The sequence below is a fragment of the Microtus pennsylvanicus genome, chromosome 5, assembly GCF_037038515.1.
Source record: "Microtus pennsylvanicus isolate mMicPen1 chromosome 5, mMicPen1.hap1, whole genome shotgun sequence".
In the NCBI taxonomy this organism is placed as follows: domain Eukaryota; kingdom Metazoa; phylum Chordata; class Mammalia; order Rodentia; family Cricetidae; genus Microtus; species Microtus pennsylvanicus.
Genome location: NC_134583.1, coordinates 66,301,606 through 66,324,414, shown reverse-complemented (window position 1 = coordinate 66,324,414; position 22,809 = coordinate 66,301,606).

Here is a 22,809-nt window from a genome sequence, read left to right as displayed (position 1 = left end):
TCCTCAACTGAGGCTCCTTCCTCTCTGATAACTCTAGTTTGTGTCAAGCAGACACACAACCAATCAGTATAGCATTTAATTGGGAGCTTGCTTGCAGTTTCAGGAGGTTAGTCCATAACTATCATGGCAGGAAACATGACAACAGGCATGCATGGTGCTAGAGCCGTACCTGAGAGCTTAATCTCTTCCTCAAGCACACTCAGCAAAGAGAGAGCAAGATGGGGCCTGACATGGGATTTTGAAACCTCAAAGTCCCCATCCCTAGATATACACCTTCTCCAGCAAGGCCACACCTCCTAATCCTTCCTAAAGAGCCTAAAGAGTCCACTAACTGGGACCCAAACATTCAGATATATGATCCTACAGGGGCTAATCTCATTAAATCCACCATATTCCCTGGCCCCCAAGGCTTATAACCACGTCATAATGCAAAATGCATTTAATCCAACTCCAAAAGTCTCCATAGTTCTTCACAGTCTTGACAGTTTAAAAGTCCAAAGTCTCTTCTAATACTCAAGACAATCTCTTTATTATAACCCTCTATAAAAGTAAAAGCCAATTACATATTTCTAACATACAGTGGCACAGAATATACATTACCATTCTGTGAATGAGGAAGGGAGCAAAGTGAGAAAATACTGAACCAAAGCAAGATCAAAGCCCAGGAGGGGAAACTCCAAATCCTTTAACTCCATGTCTGATGTCAAAGAGCTCTTCAGATTACACACTCTTTCCAGTTTTGTTGAATGCAACACTTCTCTCTCTCTATCTGGCTGGTGCCACACCGTGTTTGCAGCTCTCCTTGGCAGCTCCCCCACAGCAATGGCATCTCTAACATCTCAGGGTCTCCAATGCAATCCATCGTTCATCTTCATATCTTCACAGGGTGGCCTCCCGGGGCTGTTTGAATGTAAATGGCCCCCATAGGCTCACAGGGAGTGGTACTATTAGGAGGTGTGACCTTGTTGGCATAGGTGTGGCTTTACTGCAGGAAGTGTGCCACTGGGGGTGGACTTTGAGGTCTCAGATGCTCAAGCCATGCCCCATGTTTCACTCTCTTTCTACTGTCTGCCTATCTGGATGTAGAACTTTCTGTTACTCTCCAACATTTCTGCCTATGTGCTGCCATAATGACAATGAAATAAACCTCTGAATTGTAAGTCAGACTCAAGCAAATGGTTCCTTATAAAAGTTGCCGTGGTCATGGTGTCTCTTTATAGTAATAGAAACTCTAACGTACCCCTACCACATTCTTGGCCTCAGCAGCTTTCCGTAAGAATGGAGGAAGATTCCACAACTGCTTTACTTCAGTACCCTTGATTTGAAAGCAGTGTTCTCAACTTGTGGATCATGATCCCTTGGAAACTATTAAAAAAATAAACAGATATTTACATTATGATTCATAGCAGTAGCAAAAAGACAGTTATGAAGTAGCAATGAAAATAATTTTATGGTTAGGTGTTACTACAACATGAGGACTGTATTAAAGGGTCACACAGCATTAGGAAGGTTGAGAATCACTGCTTTAAAGCAAGAACCATGTAACCAAAGCTGCCAAGTTCTTCTGCTTGCTTCAGATGGAATCTGGCCCCATTCTTGAAATAATAGTTTGCATAAGGCTTGACTTGTTGATAGTTTCCTTTGTTGAATAAAATTTCCTGTTCATAAATTGGAAGCTTACCTTGTTGGGGTCTTACACTGAGGACTCCACTTCTTTCATTTCATTTTTCCTTGAACTTTTCTTAAAATTTGCATCTCTTTGAGCTCAAAACCTGGGCTCCCACATTTCATTCCCTAGTGGCTTTTTTCTTCTCAAACTGGATGTTTTACATTTCTTTTTGGCCCCACTTGCTGTTTTGCATTGTTGATGTGCAGAAGAATGATCAATAATAACAACACAGCACAGTAAATACTAGGCTGTCGTAAAATTTCCTTTGCTATTGATATTAGGTGAAAACTCTTCAATTCAGCCTCCAGCATATTTTTTTTAAACAAGGTTGGAAAACAGCCATTTTTTTTTTTTTTGCCAAAATATCACAAGAATTGCCCCAGGCCAGTTAGTTGCTAATATTGTTCACCTCTAAAACCCCTTGAATGGAGCCTCCACATTCCACAATTTTCTCAGCATCACTGTCTTCCACCCTCCTACCAGGATGGTGAATTAAGTCTTACTTAAAGCAGTCAGCTGCTTTCTTAATGCAAAGTCCGACGTTACACATTTCTCCAATAAGCAGCATGGTCAGACCTGCCACAACAATATACTCCACTCCTGGTACCGACATCTGCTTTAGTTACTGTTCTATTGAGGCGAGACACTATGAGCCAGGCAACTTGTAAAAGAGCTTCTTTGTGCAGCAAACAGAGACCATAGCAGAAATCCACACCTGGTCAAAATGTAGAGAACATCTCATATATATATATATATATATATATATATATATATATATATATATATATCTTCAACACAGCACGACACCTAAGGCGTAGGGGACATTTCTTAAGAGAGTGACTAAGAGACAGAAGACCATGACTCTTGCAAGATCATGTCTTCTATACATGGCAGGGAGCTGCACCAGTGAAATCTTATCAACATGACTGTCTAAACAAGACCTGCACAACAATAGTACCAGAGAACACTCCAACATGGATGAAATTGATTTCATAAAAACCCAATCCTAGATAAGGAGCTATCAACAATTAATGACTGCTGAGAGGAGACCTTTTTTTCCCCTCACAAATGAACCCCTTGATAGGTTTAACCAATCCCAAGTGGTCAGCGCTAATACATGTATACATGAACAACATTAAATGACTCAGCAGGTTGTATTTATGTATATATATATATATATATGTGTGTGTGTGTGTGTGTGTGTGTGTGTGTGTGTATGCATATATATGTAACAATAGTAAAGAGGCAATGAATTTGAGAGGAAAGTTTATGGAAGAGTTGAAAGAGGAAGAGGGTGAAGGAGAAATAATGTAAATATAGTATTCATCCATGAAATTTTCAAAAACAATTGAATGGAAAAGAATGCCAAACCAAATACTTTTGTTTTTCCTCCATGGTGTATCAAATGATTGTGTTCTGATAGATGGCAACCATAGTCCAGAGTCAGCTGCCTCTAGAGGCACAGGCTCTGTTGCTTAGAGTAGACCTGGAAATGGTCTCTAGGCTTTCTGTAAAATAAATTTATGTTTATTTTTAATTATGTGTATGCATGTTTGCATGTCTGTGTGTGGGTGATTGCATGTTGAGTGCAGGGCCTGTAGAGATCCTTGTGTTGTAAAAGTAAATCTGCTGGCCTGGCCTGTCACCTGGGTTCCCTGTCCCTATAAGAGACAAGCCCTGCCCACTTCCAATCTCCCCCTTCTACCTCCTCTCTAGGGCTCTCTCTCTCTCTCTCTTCTCTCTCTCTCTCTCTCTCTCTCTCTCTCTCTCTCTCTCTCTCTCTCTCTCTCTCTCTCTGTCATTCCACTTCTAGAGACTTAGCTTCTGCCTTTTTCCCTTCTTCTTCCTCCTCCCCTCTTCTTTCTTCTCTCTCCTGGGTATCTTTTTTTATCTTTCTCTCTCCCTTTCTCCCCTTTCCTTCCATAACCCACTAAATAAACTTTATACCCAAGCTTTCTCTGCATGGCATATCCGTTTGGCTCCCACCTGCCAGGGGACTCACATGCCCCCCCATCACCTGCTGCCGCCCCTCATGGGACTGGCCTCGGGTCACCCAGCATTCAGAATGTTAACACCTTGGACCTTGAGTTAGAAGTGGTTGTGAGCTTTGTCTCTCTCCTTTCTTTCTTTTTTTAGATTTTAAATTTAAATTTTATTTTTGAGGTTATAATATAATTACATTATTCCCTCTTCTTTGCCTCCACCCAAACCTTTTCATATATTCATCCTTTTTCTTTTTCAAATTCATGCTTGGTGGTGGTGACACACACCTTTAATCCAAGGTCTTGTAGGGAGGCAGAGACAGATAAATCTCTAAGTTTGAGGCCAACCTGTTCTACAAAGTAAGTTTCAGGATAGCCATTATAGAGATAGTATAGAGAAACTGATGCAAAAGACAAAACAAAATAAATGAAAACCATATTTATGGCATATATTCTTAAATACATAAAATCAGTTCAGTCTGTATGATGTTACTTGTATGTGTGTTTTTTAGAGCTGACCATTTGGTATTAGGTAGTCAATTGGTGTGGTCTTCCCTAGGGAAAACTATTTCTCCCAGTCTGAGCATCCTTTAGTTGCCTGTAGTTGTGTACCAGAGTTGTGGCCTTCTGGTCTTTCTCCAATCCACTTTGGGCTTGTCTAGTGTTGTTCTGCTTGTGTTTAGGCAGTCATGCTGGTGAGACTTTATGATGGTCATTGCTAGGAGACAATCTCACAGCAAACTCCCTAATCGTCTGGCTCTTACAATCTTTCTGCCCCCTTGTGGTGGTTTGAATAAGAATGGCCCCCATAGGTTTACATATTTGAAAGCTTGGTCATTAGGGGTGCGGTGCTATTTGACAGGGATTAGGAAGTGTGGTCTTTGGAGGAAGTGTTACTGTGGGTGAGCTTTTGGGTTTCAAATGCTCAAGCCAGGCCCAGTGGCTCTTTCTCTTCCTGCTGCCTGAGGATCTGGATGTAGAGTTCTCAGCTATCATGTCTGCTGCATGCTGCCATACTCCTCACCACGAGGATAATGGACTACCTCTGAAACTGTAAGCACACCCCAATTAAATACTTTCTTTTATAATAGTTGCCATGGTCATGGTGTCTTTTTCACAGCAATAGAACATTGACTAAGGCACAGCTCTTCTTCAGTCATCCCTAAGCCTTAGGAGTTGCATTGCTGATGTATTTGTTGGAATTGGGTACCACAACGCTGCATTTTGGTTGGTTGTGGCTTTCTGTAATGACCTCTGTGCTGAGTTTTTAAAGAGAGCTTTCTTCCCTGGTAATCACATCATTACTAAATTTCCTTGCAACCCTGAAGCTAAAGGTTTTCATAACTTAAGAACAAACACGTCAATAAGCAAGTATTGGTGTTTTATTTTTTCTGAATTGCAGGGTCATAAGGGGACTAGGACAGAGGTTAACTGAGATCCATGGTGTAAAGTGTCTTCAGAAACGAATGGGTGCAGCTGCCTCTTGCTTGACTGTTTGCTGGGATTCAAAACGGAGACTGCCGTTCTAACAGAGTACTGCCACAAAGTCGTTCAACAATGCTTCTTGAATGCTGTTCTAGTTAGTTTCTGCTGCTGCGATAAACACCAGGATGGAAAGAAACTTGGTTAGGAAAGAGTTTATTTCAGCTTACATCATGAAGGGAAGTCAGGGCAGGAACTCAAGGCAGGAACCTAGAGGCAGGAACTGAAGCAGAGGCCATGGAGGATTCGGCTTACTGCCTTGCTCCTCAGCTCTTTCTTTCTTATGTACCCCAGAACCACCTGTCTAGGGGCGACACACCTTCTAACGGGCTCCCGCCATCCATCAAGAAAACTCCCATAGACTTGCTTACAGGCCATTCTGATGGAAGCATTTCCTCAGTTGCGGTTCCCTTCTCCCAGACGACTCCAATTCATGTCATGGTGACAAACAAGTACCTACTGCATACCAGGCATCATTTTAACAGGCACACAGAATGAAGAATACCAAGCCTACTCTGGAGTTTATGATTGTAAATGAATATGTAATAAAATGTGACTTGTCGTTAGGGACTTTTCTAGCACCCCAGAATTCCCTAAGGAAGAAAGCATGGGTGCCCGGTGCAGCTTGAGATGCATTTGCAGACGGTGCTTTGAAGAGCCGAGTTAAAACAGTGCCCTTGCAACAGCCAATCTAATAGGACTCTGGTGCTTTAAAGGAGGACATTTGAAGGTCTGGTGGGGACAGAACCATGGCAGGAACCCATTGAGAAGGTGGCCACCTGCAGGCCACCTCAGAAGAAGCCCATCCTGTCACCAGAGATTTTAGTATCTAAGGCTGGACTCCAGCAGGCTCAAACAAGATTGGTTCAGTTACCCAAAACTTCAACATGCCTGTGAAAGAAACAAGTGGTGATGGAGGGGACATCTACTCAGTGCGACCCTTTGATGGAAAGGGACAGAAGAAAGGGACCATTGATCCTAAACCTACCTTTGTGGCTCTGATGTGAGGTCTAGATTTAAATAGATGGCAAAAGATGTGTAAACTAAGCAGTCCTGGTCAGGATGTGGTCTTGTCCATCATGGATTCACTTTTGTCTCAGCACCAGACTCCCCTGCTGAGTCTGCTAAGTGTTAAAGCAGTTGTGGACCTGTTTCCATGGAGGGTTCTGCCTCACCCTCGTGGAAATTGCCCTTTTTGAGGGGAGGGGCAGGGAGAGGTCTGACCTAAACATTTACTTTTCTTGGAATTCAGGGAGTCTCCTGAGGAAAGGTTAGGAACAGTGATTTATCACTGTGTTATGAGTCAAAGTACAGACTCAGGCCAGAGGCAGTGATGACAGCCTCTGTCTCGTGGGCCCATGTAAGGAGCCAACAAAAGCAAAAGCATCTTTTAAGTGCTTCGTGTCTTGATCTCAGACTCCCAGCTTATCTGTGTGTGTTGTTTAAGCAGCCCCGTCTGTGCTATTTTGTGCTGGGAGATTGATCAGGGACACAGCATGGGATAAAGAAGGGAGCTCTTGATTTGTGAGGGTGACAAGGCTGTCTGAGTAACCCTCCTCACTTTGCAACAAAGCATCTTAAGTTCCAAGAGCTTTGGTGAGACCCCTGCTGTCACCGGGCTGGAAACAACAGAGAGTTCAGGACTTTGGATTTACAGTGGATCTTGGTCACACAGAGCTAGGCAGCTTCTGCTCGGATTGTAGAGGCAACTGCTATGGATGGTACTTTATAGTTCACAAGTTATCCTGAGAGCAAAGTATCTAGGTGGAAGATCTGCCCCTCTTCCACCCTCTTCTTTTCTCCCTCCCCCTTTTTCTTCTGCCCCTCCCCCCTTCATCTCACCACGCACTTCTCCTCCTCTCACATTATCATCTCATTAAGGCTTAAAGAAATTGAATGGGTGTAGGTCAGGAGAGAGAAAAAGCTAGGGGTGGGGCTTAGAGCTGGATGCTACTCCATTGTTCTTTGCGTAGCCTAGAATGCATTTTATCTTCAAACCAAGCTTTATCAGCTCCCAAAATTCACTTGGTGCTCTAACGGCTCTATTGACATTCTTGAAAGAAGCCTTATCAGCTCCACAGGACTCTGGGTATCAGAGTTATTTCCCTGCTCTATGTCCCAGAGTCTCCAGCTCCCATAGGCCAGGAACACCCATGCTGGCTGGGGATGAGACCCTGAGTAGCCACTGGATAAATCACCCTAAGTGTGGAGAGTTAATCTGTCTGACTCTAAAATGCATTCAATAAGTGTAAAACAAAACTAATTGGTTCTCTTCCGTACAAATTTAATCATACTATAAAATGTGATCGATGCAAATAAAACCCATTGAGTGAGTTCAGTGTCAGGGATCCATAAAAGGGAAAAACGGTCTCACGCACCCTCGCAGGAATCCATTCGCGTGCGCGTCAATCACTTCCAGTGCCAGAGGTGACAATAGTCAGGCTGGGTGGGAGGGACACTGGGAATTTCTTCCTTTTGTGCCAATTGTTCAGAGAAGCTAATTCCTTCATTGACTCTGGGGCTCATGCGCCACAGCCAAAGGCATCCTAAGCCAATGCATCCTAGACCATATTCATCACAGGTGCGCTGTGTGCATCTGTAACTCCTGGGCTGAGCTGGAGACAGATGGTTCTCCTGGTGGATACAGATAATAGGGTTTGTGAAATATCAGAAACGTGGCCCAAAGGGTAGAATGGTAACACAGGGGCCTCTTTTATGCACATTTATTTGGTGTAATAACAAAGCCATATTTAATCTGGTGACTTTAAAAACATCAAACCTAGGTGTCTGCCACTGCCATTATGATTAGGGCACGAGGGGACATTGTTCTAGTTACCACAGAGTTAGAGAACAGAACTGAGTGTGGCGTCTGAGGCAGACACTTCACTGGAAGGAGAGGGGCCAACATGGTCTGGCCTGTGGCAGAGTCATAGCTCTCACAGAGGACAGCAGAGGTTTCATTTGGTTTGGGAGGGGTCTAGACTTGTGAGTCATGAGGATGGTGTAAGAAAACTGAGCAGAGAAGCAGACAGATTCTGTCTCAACAGGGTGAGACTGCTGTATTGGAACAACAAGGGGTCCAACCTTTCCTGGGATGAAGGTTGAACATGCTTAGAGAGGCTGGGGGTTGGATACATACATACATACATACATACATACATATCCCTTTCCAAATCCTGAGCACTGTTTAGGCCATTATTCTGAGCTTTGTCTATAAGTCAATAGAACCCATTCTCATGCTTACTACAAACTCTTCCTCCTTAGGCTTCATCCTGAACACTGAACACTGGTTCTCTGTCAATAAGAACCTGTTCTTTTTTTTTCTTTTGCTTTCTTTTCTTTTTTTCTTTTTCCTTTTTGGTTGTTTTGAGACAGGGTTTCTCTGTAGCTTTGGTACTTGTCCTGGAACTCATTCTGTAGACCAGGCTGGTCTCGAACTCACAGAGATCCACCTGCCTTTGCCTCCCAAGTGCTGGGATTAAAGGCGTGCACCACCACCGCTGGCTAAGAACCCATTCTTAAGGTCACAGGTGCGTTTCCATAGAGATGTACTTTGCAAGGGGGGTGATGTAGCCACGCCTAAAGCTTTGTTGTGATAACTGTCACGTGGAGACCCCCCCCCCAAAGATTTGCTGAATTTAAATGTTTACAGAAAAAATAAACTGCTTGGTCAGACTCCAGAAGTTTCTGCTCCAGCACCAGCAAAGTCAAGTGTCATTCTAAACCTCATGAGGATCGTTTCCCTGGTAGCTGTGAGTATTCATTCTCCTGTAAGTAATCCCTCAGCCATCCTCCTGCAAGCCTCCCTAATGTAATTCAATGGATCATTAAAAAAAAAGACATAAAAACATTAGGGATCAAGTTTGGAGGAGGATATGGATCAAAGGGAGTGGGAGGCAAATAAGAGAGGGGAACAGAACAAAACAAAACAAAAAAAGAAGCATCCCCATACCTCATAATTTAAACGCTCTGTCTTTAGATGGTGGTGCTATCGTGGGGGGTGCTGGTCAGATGGGAGCGTTGTGGACTGTGTTCTCCCTGTAGAATACAGTTCCTACGGGCTCTTTTAGAGAAGCCCAGGAAGGTCACATGTTACGTGTTGAATGGTCCCTCAGGAAAGCCACTCCACAGTAGCCACCTCTCTGGCTACTGTCAGTTCTGGCTGCTGACAACTCTACCATCCACAGCTTCTGCCTTCTGCTTCCCGGCCCCTGCCTTCTGTGCATGGCTGGGGCTCTGTCTCCTTCCCCGTGATTTATCCCCATGGCATCTCTTCCCATTCTACTCTTCCATTTGTCTGCTTTCAATAATTATTTAAGCTTTATTAGGTATTTGTCAAGTAAACTGTCAGCTTCTGAAGTTTGCTTAGTGTAGCCAGAGGTTTAGAAAGGCAATTTGTATGCATCTCGGGGCTTTCACGGCAAATCCTCTCCCTGGATTGAAATTATAATATGAACATGATGTTTTATGGCCTAGTAGAATGAAGATTCCACACTCGAGGCTTGGATATATTCTTTTATTTCTTTTGAGTTTTCCTGAGAAAGAAATATGTGAACAGCCCTGACGGCCTGGTGCTGTAGGGGGGGTGTGGCAGCGTGCTTGCCACAAGGGAATCAAGAGCAGACAGATGAACAGCCCTGCACTTGGTCTTTAGATTCATGAGGCTGAATGCCAGCCAAGTTCAACACCGCTGTCCCTGTGGCTTTCTGAATCTGCTGGAATGCAAGATTCATCTCAAGGTGGGGCAAGGAAAAGGGGCTGCAGGGCAGGGGAGGGCTGGGAAGGCATGAAGCTCAGCAAGGTTTGAGCTGCGGTGGGGCAGATGAGCAGCTCAGAGCTACTGTATGCAACAGATGCATTTGTGCAGGGGCGGCAGTGGGCGGGATTCAGGGTCAAGTTCTTTCCAGAACCAAAACCACAGTACTGGTCAGGCCGAGGATGTGAGCTGTCCAGACCTTTTTGTTTGATTCCATTTTGATATGACCTTCGGCACTTGGTGTGTTCAATAGCATATTGTTTGTGATTGTTAATCTTCATTGTTAACTTGACAGGATTTAGAATCACCATGGAAACATGCCTGTGGGTATCACTATGAGGGTGTTTCCAGAAAGGTTCAGCTGAGCGGGGAAGATGCTCCTTGAATGAGGGCAGGACCGGTCCATAGGCTGAAGTCTCACACTGAATAAAAAGAAGGGAGGGAGCTGAGTCCCAGCCTTCATTTCTTCCTGCTTGCTCGCTGTAGATGCAGTGAGAACAGTTGCCCCCTGCTCCTGTCCCTACACCCTTTCTGCTACAATAGGTGGTTCCCCAGACCATCTCCTTCCTTTTGTAATTTATTCACGTATTCTTTCAGGACAATATTTTTCTTCGAGAAAATCACTCCTTCTTATTTTCAATTGGTAAAGTGGAGGCAGGGGTGCCGGTACCCCTCGCTTCAGGCATGCAGTGCAGGTGTGTGACAAACTGACTTAACATCCTCCTAACCAGGCCAACGCAAAGCAACAACATTCTGGGGCTTGAAATAATGAGGACAGAAGTGCAAGTCCAGGGCTGGGGGAGGCCTCCAGAAAAGCTGAAGGCCATGGAGAGGACCGAGAATCGAGGAGAGGCTGCAATCCAGCAGCAAGCCCCAGACAGGGCTTGGTCTCTAGTCGAGAGCTGCACTTTTCAGGTCCCCAAAACAGAGAGCCTGTGTGACTGCGTAACAGATGTCATTGCTACTGCAATGATTCATGGCCGTCTTCTCTTCATTTCTGTTCCTGCCACTGTGATAAGACCCCCTGACATCCCAAGGCATGCTAAGGGAGAGCAGTGATTGGTTGGATGTGCATGAAGGCAGATGAACGAGGACCTCCGCTGCATTCTCCAGGAGCCTCCATTCTTCTGGACTCCGATTTGTCTTAGTGGGTGACTTGGAGGTTAGCATCATAATGAATTGGTAGGGATGCCAGTGGAGAAGGAAAGGAAGCTGCAGTTTGGTTGCGACATTTGGAGGCAGCATGGCTTTCCTGTATCTCTTTAGATGGTGATGTCACCCGTGGCAGTGAGACACTTCATTATTATTTCCTTGTGAGACAGGGTGTATCTCCTCCCAGGATGGCCTTGAAGTCCCTGTGTAACTGCTGATCCCCTGCCCTCCCCTGTTCTGTAGTTATAAACCTGTACCTCCATGTTTCACATGTGAAGCACAAACAAGCACTCCACCACGGAGCTGCATCCTTAGCCCCAGGAACCCGACACTATCTGACTCAGTGGCTCATGGTGAGAAGTGAGAAACCCTGCTCTGATGTCACAGTCCTGGGACTCTAGCAGACTCCTACTTTTACTATTTCTCTCAATTTCTGAGCCTCAGTTTCTTTATTGTGAAGCGGCGATAACAGAATTAAAAGGTTGTGAGTCCTCCTGTGCGGGGAACATGGCCAGGGCTCAATGGTTAGGGACTCTTTTGGTCATGATGTGGAAGTGATGGTTGTCATTCACTGATGACCGCGAGGTCCTGGAATTAGTGTTCTCACACCAGGTCCCCCTTCCTATCAACACATGTGTGTGTGGTGGGGTATGGTGATAGTGTCTGCAGGAGAGATCAGTAGAAGAATGTTGGCAAAACACCTGGTACACAGTAGATACTCCCTTCCTAAACATCTAGGGAATGAAAAGTCTCAAAGTCCACAGGAGTAACCCTAGACCGGTGGTTCTCAACCTGGGGGTCACCACCCTTTAGGGGTCGAACAACACTTTCATAGGGGTTGCACATCAGATATCCTTCATATCATATATTTACATTACGACCATACAGTAGCAAAATTACAGTTATGAAGTAGCTATGAAAATAATCGTACAGTTTTGGGTCACCACAACGTGAGGAACTACTGTATTAAAGGGTCACAACATTAGGAAGGTTGAAACCACTGCTCTAGACAGGAGCTAGACAGACAGGCTTGCTGAGAAGAGACAGGAGTATGGCGAGTAGGCTCCCCTTTTAATATGCCTAGACTAGAAGTCAGAAGTGTGGCACTGGTCCCTTCTGCGGAGTCAGTGACACCTCACTGGGGTCTCAGGACAGTTCCTGGAAAGTTCTGGAACTCACGGTCACTTTTTCCCCATTGTTCTCTCCTTGTTTTCTCTCTTCTTTCCTCCGTTGCTTTTCATGTCTTTTTATTTTTCCTTTCCCCACTTTCATGTTCTTTTTCTACCTACACATCAAAGCTTGCTTCGTGTTGCTTGGCCACAAGGGTGTCTGTCAGATGCAGTATAAACATAAAAACCCACCGAATTTTCCCCCCTAGACACCATTAATGACAGGTGACTTCTGCAGCCCTTGCAGCACCAGGAAGCTGACTTCTGCCCTTGAACTTCTGACTCTCTAACTCCTGTAAGCCTGAGTCTCCTAAAGGCTTACCTTGCTCAGGGATGCCTAAGGCACAAGCACTTTGGGAGCCCTTGTCTCAATTATCCCATTGCTTCAGATGGCCACGTCACTGGGGGCTATGACCCTTGTGCCTCAAAAGTGGTTTCCCCACATCAAGGCCATCTCGGCTTTCTTAGCACACTGACTCAACTTCTGTGCTAGGGTCAGTCCTTGGCTCTTGTTCAGGAGCGAGGAATCCTGTCCTCTGTCCTGCTCTTCAGTCATTTGCTTAGGAGAATCAGCATCAGGGACTTCTGACTCCAAGCTTAGCCATGATAATGTCCTGCTCCCTCATCAGACATGTCCACTCCATGGCTGTGTGTGTGTGTACATGTACAAATGTGTATGTGTATCTGTGCCTGTGTGTGAAGGCCAGGCATTAGTGTGGGATGTTTTGCTTGATTGCTTTTCCACCTTATTGTTTTGAGACAGCCTCTCACTGAACCTGGAATTCAATGACATGGCTGGACTGTCTGGCCCCAGGGATCTTCTTTTCTCTGTATTTCGTAGTGTCGGGATTACGGACCCTCCACGCGCCTGGGTTTTAATGTGCGGGCTGCTGATCTGAACTCAGGTCCTCATGCTTGCAAGAACTTTATTTATTGAGTCGACTTCTAAGCCTCCCTTCAAGAACTATTTGTGCTCAGTTTCCATATGGGACTTTCATCCTTGCTTTCTCTATGGCAAATCTGTACGACAAACCATAGCCTGGTTTGTATTCCCTTGTCACTGGGTTATTCCCAGGTCCCCAAGGTCAACAGCTGGCTTAGAATTCTTTCCTCTACATGGTGGCCAGGCTGCTGACTTGGGGGTATGCTGGCGACCACTCTCTGTAGGAGGCTGAGGCAAGGAAAAGAGCAGCTGGGAGGAGCAATCAAGAGCTCCTGGTCCAACTGAGGCGTATAAATCGCCAGGCTGCCGTGAAGCCTTTTAAATGTTTTGACAGTCCCCAATCCATCAGAGCCTTTAATTGGGTTTTGACTGAGTTGTTCTATATGTAAATACCAGTTACTGGTGAGGTTGTTTACAGCCAAACTGTCTGTTTATGCAAATTGTGTTCCAAGATCACAGCGTTTTCATTGCAGGATAAAAACATTCCTTTTATTTAATGCCAAAATTGCTTCTTCCTTGGGCTGGGGTTGGTTTTCCTCTTTGGCTTTCAAATAAAGCAAGGCAATTTGGTAAGCTGGTGGGGAGGCAGTGCCCACCTAGTGGAGGCCATGTAGCCTCCCTCAGAAGTTGGCAATGGATGTGAATGTTTTGAGTCCTACAGATTCCTGGGTACCTCAGCCAATCTCTCCTCTCAACATAGAACCTCCTGGAACAATGGGAGCTAACTACCCCCTTGAAGTAGCTTGGTCCCCCTTGAGTGATCCCATTATAAAGAAGAGTCTCTCCAACAACTGGGAGTTACATTCTCCTCCCCAGACAAATAATTTAATCCCTTCTTCTACCACCCAGATGGAGAAAGCTCTTATTTCTTCCAAATCCACCTCCTTACAGCCCAGAGTGACGTTTTTGGGTTTCATACCTTCAGGCTAAAGTCTTCTAGTTCTTGGTGGTCTGTGGTTAGGATCCCATCTTCCGTGCCTTTCCAGGTTATACCCCATTCCTGGACCCCAATTTTGTTCAACTGCTTCTAGGAATTTCTCCGTGGCTTGCCTAATGAGAAAAATAACAACAACAACAACAACAAAAATAATCCTGTAGCTTATGCCCAAGGCATTCTCTTGATGCTGTCCAAGGTGCTGAGTAGACCTGGATAGGGCAGTGATTGACAAGGGGAGAGAGAGGCCCTGCCTTCCTGGAATTTATCTTCCCCTAGAGTTACACACAGCTGAGAATTTTTTTTTGGGGGGGGGAGGGTTATCGTATTGAGAGGGTCATTGTAAGAGTGGTGTCAAGCTTTTTTTCTAATTGAACTAACTGTTCTGTCTCTCAGTAAGCCGCTATATAGTGATATCAGGTTTGGGAACAAAGTTCCTGTACTAAGGGACAGGGAGTGGGGCTTCTGGGACCAAGATCACTAGATTGATGTAGGCAGTGTTCTCAGGTGAGATTAATTCTCTTTTAGGACTGGGTTAGGTCTCTTGAGAGTAGTTTATTATAGTCAGCTGGGCTCTTCCCTGGTGACATATAACCTTTCTTTCCTTTTCCCAACTGGGCCAAGAAGCCCAAGAGAGCCTCATAGAGGCCAGTGCCACGCTCTTGAACCCCGGGGATTAGAAATGAACTACAAATTACTCAGCTTCAGACACATTGTTCTAGCGACCCAAAACAACTAAGACACAAACTAACCATCCATTTGGCAATAAAGGAAGTTGTCATCAGGAGGCAAACCCCCCTGACCTTCCTTTCCTTCACCACTATAACACCCTCCCCTTCCTCCCTTATTTTTTCTCCCCCCAGTGGAGAAGTGTGCCTGCTGAGACTCCCTGCTTTCTCCCATGCAGTGTCTTACATTCTTTCTGCCCCTTTGCTGTTGCCATTATGGTGGGTCTCCACCTGCTGGAGAATTTCTCCCACTCTGGAAAAGCAGTTTGAAAACCACGCCCCCTCTGTGTCACACCTTGCTTTTGTCAAGCTTGGCTCCAGCAGCCACCTTAACACCATGTCCAGCAGTTTTAAGATTAGATGCCTGAACTGAATCTCAAAGCAATAAAAGAAACCTGTATGCTGCAGCTAAGCCCTGGCATCAACAGGCTTTGAGATGTCTTCCAGGTGATAGATAAGCCGCTGGGGCAGAAAGCTACTGGTCCTCTTTCATTGTCCCCTCCCAACAGAAAAGCTGCTTAAGATTAGCCCCAGATACTGTCTCTTCCTTCTCATCTTCCCATTCCACGGCTGCCCAGCTCCACTCCACCACTTCTCTGAAACCGCTTTGGGAACAGCACCCTGATGACTCTCCTGCTCTTCTGACCCAAGGGGCTCCTTAGATGACCTCTGAACCTCACAGTGTCTTCCCAGATCAGCCCCTTCTCCAGCTCTTTGATAGGTTTCCATTTCTAGAGCGCCCTGCCTGTGTTTGTTCTCCTACCAATTGGTGAGTTGATCTATGATACTCTGTCCAGCCACGATAACTTCATGGATCCTGTACCTCGCGCTCCAGTCTTCCTCTTCTATGACATGTTGAGCGGTTCATGCTCTCCACCCTAACTCTGGTTTCCTGTGCCCACTTTCATCTCTCCAGCTGACACTATCGGGGCATCTGATCCTTTCCTGGAGACTCCCTTAGAGAGTGTCTCCCTGTGTCTCCTTTACAGGTTATGAGCATTGGTATGAACATTCTAGATGCTGGTCACCAACCTTCTCCATCACTTTCTCAGCTTGGACCTTCATGATCTCCTCCCCTTATTCTTCTCCTTTTCCCACCTGTTGGACCACTTTCTTTAGGCACTTCTCCATGGGTACTACCTCAAGGAACTCTTTATAATTCAAAGTTGTCCATAACCTTATTCCCCTAAAGCCCAGTTTTTAATGACTCACTGAAGCACAAATGTTAAAAATCCAGGCAACTGAAAATGTGTGCATTCGAGACGCTGGACAGCTTATGGAAAAATACCAATAGAGACAGGAGAGGAGTGGGGCAGGCGGTCTGGTCCACATACAGACAGACAGCCAGAGAGCGGGCAGTGTTGCTGCAGGGTAGGGGAAGGGGAAGCTTTTCTGACCTTCTAATTCTGAGAAAGGACTTTCCCAACCCAGGCGCTCCTTCAGACGATAGTGCATTTCCAGCATTTCGGGCCCTCAGTTCCTTCAGCGGAGCTGCTGGTTATGTGCTCATCTGCCCACCAGGGGCCAGGAGTGGATAATGGATGGTGCTGGCACGTGTGGTGCCTCTCCCAAGGATGGCGGAACGCAGAGTTGTTCCCACATCACCCCTTCCTTCCTTCTGTACAGGTTCAGGCTGAATAACTGACTCAACTACTCCACACGCCTAGACCCTGCTGCCACCTATCCCAGCCTCATGGCCCACTCTGCAGCCACACTGCGTCCCCTGACTCACACCCCAGTCTGCAGCCACACTGCGTTCCCTGCCTCACACCCCACTCTGCAGCCACACTGCGTTCCCTGCCTCACACCCCACTCTGCAGCCACACTGCGTTCCCTGCCTCACACCCCACTCTGCAGCCACACTGCGTTCCCTGCCTCACACCCCAGTCTGCAGCCACACTGCGTTCCCTGCCTCACACCCCAGTCTGCAGCCACACTGCGTTCCCTGCCTCACACCCCAGTCTGCAGCCACACTGCGTTCCCTGCCTCACACCCCACTCTGCAGCCACACTGCGTTCCCTGCCTCACACCCCACTCTGCAGCCACACTGCGTCCCCTGACTCACACCCCCATCTCCAGCCATAGTGCACCCCCTGCCTCACACCCCACTCTGCAGCCACACTGCGTTCCCTGCCTCACACCCCACTCTGCAGCCACACTGCGTTCCCTGAGTCACACCCCCATCTCCAGCCATAGTGCATCCCCTGCCTCACACCCAACTCTGCAGCCACACTGCGTTCCCTGCTGCACACTGCATTCTGCAGCCATGGTGCATTCTCTGCCGCACACCCCACCCTGCAGCCACCACTGCATTCCCTGCCCGATACCTCACTCTACAGCCACACTCAATTCCCTGCCTCACACCCCAGTCTCCAGCCACACTGCGTTCCCTGCCTCACACCCCACTCTGCAGCCACACTGCGTTCCCTACAACAACTGGAGAGAAGTTCTCATCTCTAGGCATTTGCTCATGCCGTGTCCCAGAAGCAGAACCTAGAAATTTTCTATTCCACCTTCCAGATTCTTCAAACGTCAGCTGACACCATCAGGGCACCTGATTCCCCAGCTGATTCTCTGGGTATCTGGCTCTGATATCTCTGCTATTGAATGTGGAAGTTTCCTCTCCTGTAAGTAGAGCCAAGTCCGTTCAGCTCTGAGTCCCTGGCACTGGGAAGAAAAATCTCTGGCGCTAACATATACTTGTGAGATAAATAGGTAAATGGGCAAATAAGTAAGGACATTTGGAAAGAAAGTAAGTGCTAAGAGCACCCAGGGCTTCACCCCCGCAGTTGTCGTGAGTTCCTTCAAATCTTTCTGCCTAAGAATGCGGTTGAAATGGCCCTTGAAATGGTCACTCCTGTTTTGACTCCGTCACTTGGTGAACTGTGCTGGGCTCCGACATTGTCCTGTTTATTCATGTACTTGTGAGGTACATGCAGCTAAATGGTTTTGCTTTGGAACTGTGCAGTGTGAAAAGACCCTTCAGTGTAGAAGACCAGAGAAAGCAAGCCGTGGAGAAAGCTTAAGATATAACACACTGACTGAAACGGGATTGGGGCAGGCCAAAACATCTTGCAGGAATAGACCCCGGAAGAGTAACCATCATGCAGATCTTCATGTGCCCATTCATTTGAAGAACTTGTGAGAGGAGAAATCTGGGAAACTTGTGGCAAGAGTCCAATGTGGGCTGGAATTGAGCAGGAGCGAGAGGCGGTCACGGTGGCCAGTTATGATTGTTTACTTGACATTGCTCAAAGTGCCAGACTATATTGCGCGTGAATTCGGCCTCCAGGATACAAAAGACACTATATTTTACAGGCGAAGAAGAGATGGGTGCAGAAGCATGAGATAACTTACCTAAGGTCACAGAAGCAGAACAAGGCAAGGCTTCACCCTGCTTCCCCTTTCTATCTCGCTCACCCATAAAGGACAGGTGGTCTGCCTCTCCCTCCAGCAGTGACCAACCCTGTTTCCCTTCCAGTCCTTGTCCTACCTTCCCCAGGACCCACTAGCCAATGCCACCCCCTTTTCCCTTTGTATTTGGAGCACATCAAGTTCGGTTTTTTTTTCTCTAGGTTTTTGAAACTGTAGGCACGTCTTGCCTTAAAGTATGCGATGATGCTTTTGTCCTTGAGGAAGCTGACTAGCTATCTGGCCCCTCAGGGTGATTCTAAAATGACAAATCATTTGACTAACAAGGCAGGTCCCTCATTCCTGCTTGGAAGCAGTCAGTCAACTCTCCACCCTTTGCAGCCCTTACACCTGTGCTCGGTTTTGCCACTATCCTGACCTTGACAGCCTCTGTCCAGAAGCCCCTTTGCATCTTTCGCCCTCCGTGGCCAGAATGGAGACACAAAGAAGCCCTTTCTAAAGCTGGTGGTAAGACTCCAGGATGTCTCTTGGGGGCTCAGAGCAAACATATTATCTGGGGGTCTTGCTGTAATTCTGATTCTGGCTAAACAGGGACCGGAAAGCCTAACTTCTGCATCCTTTTTTGATTTTTATTGAGCTCTACATTTTTCTCTGCTCTCCTCCCTGCCTCTGCATTCTAACAGGAACCAGCTACACCAATGCAATGCAGTTGGCAAGGATCAAGAAAATGTGGGATCATCTTCGGAATTAAATTAAAATCCTCCCTCCCCCCGTAAATCCTTTCTGGCTGTTTGTTTCTTCTTTTACTGTGAAATCTGTTTTAAAAGATTGAATTGTAATTGAAGGTGAGTCCTGGGGAAGTCCCAGGAAGACGGAAGGACTCAAGGATGATCTAGTGCTTCTGGGAAGGACTGGAAGCCCAGAGAAGGCAAGCATTTATAATCTAAATATGTAAGACTATGTGTCTCAGGCATCTAGAAACAGCAGACTCATTTGGGGGCTTCAGCTTGTTGGATTGTATGCCATCCTGATTCTGATTTTCTTGGGAAAGGCCAGGTCTAAACAAAAGGCCAGAAAAAAACCAATAATTTGCTTGCTAAGAAGTGAAGGACAGCGCTGGTGGGGAGAGTAGAGGTGTGGGCAGGGGAGCTGGGGAGCTGGGGAGCTGGGGCGCTAGGGTAGTGACAGAGGGAAGGAGGGAGGTTGCTTGAGGCAGAGCCAGCCCCACCCAGGACTGACAGGCTCAGAGACTCCCTGGGACTAACTCAAGTCCCAGGGAAAGTAGATTTCCCCATCTCCCAAATATCAGACGTCTTTGATTTGAAAAGAGCTCATGGTTTAAGCAAACATGCTTTAAAAAAAGTAAATCAACAAAACAAAATAAAACCTCTTATACAACAAAAGAAGCAGTAAAGGGGCTGGAGAGATGGTTGGCTCAGCAGTTAAGAGCACTGACTGCTCTTCCAGAGGGCCTGGGTTCAGTCTCTAGCAACCACAGGACAGCTTACAACCATCTGTGACTCCAGTTCCAAGGGATCTGGCATCCACTATCCTCTTCCTCAGGTACCAGGCATGCAAGTAGTGCACAAACATATATGCAAGCAAACACCCATACATGTAAAATGTTCTGCCAAAAGGGAAACAATACAGAGAAAATACACTGCCCCTTCAGGTCTCCTCCACCAGTCTATCAGCCTCTGCTCCCAGAGATGACAGCCGGCCTGTCTTCCCTGTGCTTTCAAATGATGTTACACGGACACATTCTGCACTGACAGACTGGTCAAAGCAACAGCCTACGCTTGCTGCAGAAGCTCGCACATCTTCCATTAGATGCTTGTTCCTGGTGTAGGTTAATTGCATATGATGAGTTTCATCTTGATATTTACCTACATGTATACGTTTTTTGATCATGTCCCCTTCTTTTTCCACTCCTTTCTCATTGGTATATGTTTTATTTTCCTTCTGAATCTGTCTTTATTATAAATCTCTGTCTTTTTCTGACCACCATGAGTCTTTAATCTGATAAGCAGTTTGGCTAGGATTAAAGTTGTAGTTTTGGTGACTGGCTCCACCCCATTCCTTAGCTTTTTGAGAGTCTAGCTTCATGGTGGAGGTACTGGTAGGAGCCACATTTATTGCCATAACTCTGTGGAGTTTCTAGGTCCATACTACCACCATGAAGTCTGGTGACAGCTGATCAAAAATACCATTTAAGTGTTCGGTGGCAGAGCCTCTTAGAAAAGCTGCAAAGGTTTTGCTGGTAGTGCTGAGTCAGGAAGCCTCCTTTAAAGAATCCATGCCTCTGCTCACCTCTAGCAAACAGAGCCCATCAGAGAAAAAGATGACTATCAAGAAGCAGGTGCCGAAGCTGAGGCCCCCAGTTAGTTCCTTGGGCAGCTGAGGATAGGGAACCTGAAATGACCCTATCCTAGAGCAATACTGACGAATATCATGCATATCATCCTAGAACTTTCATCTGGCGATGGATGGAGATAGAGACAGAGACCCACACTGGAACACTGGATAGAGCTCCCAAGGTCCCAAGGAGGAGCAGAAGAAGGGAGAACATGAGCAAAGAAGTCGGGACCACGAGGGGTGCACCCACCCACTGAGACAGTGGAGCTGATTTACTGGGAGCTCACCAAGGCCAGCTGGACTGTTACCAAAAAAAGCATGGGATAAAACTGGACTCTTTGAACATGACGAACAATGAGGGCTGATGAGACGCCAAGGACAATGGCACGCGGTTTTGATCCAACGCAATGTGCTGGCTTGGTGGGAGCCTAGCCAGTTTGGATGTTCACCTTCCTAGATATGGACGGAGGGGGGAGGACCTAGGACTTACCACAGGGCAGGGAACCCTGACTGCTCTTTGGACTGGAGAGGGAGGGGGAGAAAAGTGGGGGGAAGGGGAGAGGGGTGGGAGGAGGGGGAGAAGAATGGGAGGAGGGGGAGGGAAATGGGAGGCTGGGAGGAGGTGGAAATTTGTTTTTTTTCTTTCTTTTCTTTATTCTCCTTTTATCAATAAAAAAAAAAGGAAAAAAAAAGAAGCTGTTTTTGACTCTGTTCTTCTCTGCCTAGAATCCTTTTTAAAAAAAGTTTTCTCAGACTTTATGTGGAAATTCTTGCCAAACATTTGGGTGCCAATTATATATGGAAGTTTCTGTCCTGCCCAGTCCCTCAGCTGTTCAGTCCCAAAGAAACACACAGAAGTTTATATTAATTATAAACTGTTTATCCTATTAGCTCAGGCTGATTTTTAACTAGCTCTTACAACTTAAATTAACTCATACATAAATAGTTTAAATTAACTCATACCCATTTCTATTAATGTGTGGAGCACCCCAAGGTGCGCTTATTGGGAAGATTCTAGCCTACATCCATCCTGGCTCAGAGCTTCATCGTGTCTGCCCCAGAGAGGAGAGCTATCAAGTCTGAGCTCACTTCCTCTTCCTCCCAGCATTCTGTTCTGTTTACTCCACCTACCTAATTTTCTGTCCTATCAGGGCCAAGGCAGTTTCTTTATTTAACCAATGACCTTCCTCCATCATTTCCCCTTTTTCTGTTTAAACAAAAAGGAAAAAAGGCTTTAACTTTAACATAGCAAAATTACATATAACAAAGCAGTTATCAAGCAATATTTAAACTATCTATGTTTAGTCATGTGGCTTGGTACTTTCTCTCAGCAATGCATTCTCATCTTGCTTTCTCTGTGTCTGGGTGGTGACTGTGTTTCTGCCTTTCCTCCTCTGAGAATTCTCTTAGTCTTATTGCCCTGCCCGTACTTCCTGCCTATACTTCCTACTGGCCAATTAGCATTTTATTAAACTAATATGAGTGACAAATCTTTACAGTATATAAGAGCATTATCCCACAGCATAATAGTGAAAAAAACCCAATTACAATTCTGTACTTGAAATCATGCAGCAGGCAGTATGAGCTTCACTAGTTTTGTTTGAGATCTGCAAGATTTCCATATGCTATTGCCACTATAGTCCCTTTTTGTAGATAAGTACTGTCTTATGTTTCCTATCACCATGAAGAGACACTGTGCCCATGGCAACTCTTACGAAGGAAAACATTTAATTAGGGCTGGCTTACACTTTCAGACTTTTAGTCCATTCTCATCATGGAAGATCATAAAAGCATGCAGGCAGACATGGTGCGGAAGAAGGAACTGAGAGTCCTACATCTTGATCTGCAGGCAGTAGAAGGAAAAACTGTCCCACTAGACCTAGCTTGAGCATATGAGACTTCAAAGTCCACCCCTACCATGACACCCTTCCTCCAACAAGGCCACCCCTACTCTAATGAGGTCACACCTCCTAATAGTGCCATTCCCTGTAGACTCAAAACATGGGTCCTTGGGGGTTATACCTATTCACACTATCACAAGTACTATTCCATTTTATGGGTATAGTGGCTTTACCATAATATTTTTATCTATTATTTTCTTGGTAGACATTTAATTTGTTTAGAGTGAACTAAAGCTACCCAGCATCTAGTGTAATTCTTTGTATAGACAGTTTTATTCCCTGTTTCTGTGATAATAGCCCAACAAAGTAACTTATGGACTTATTATGGCTCATAATTTCATTATAGCAGGGAAGTCTATCTGAGAA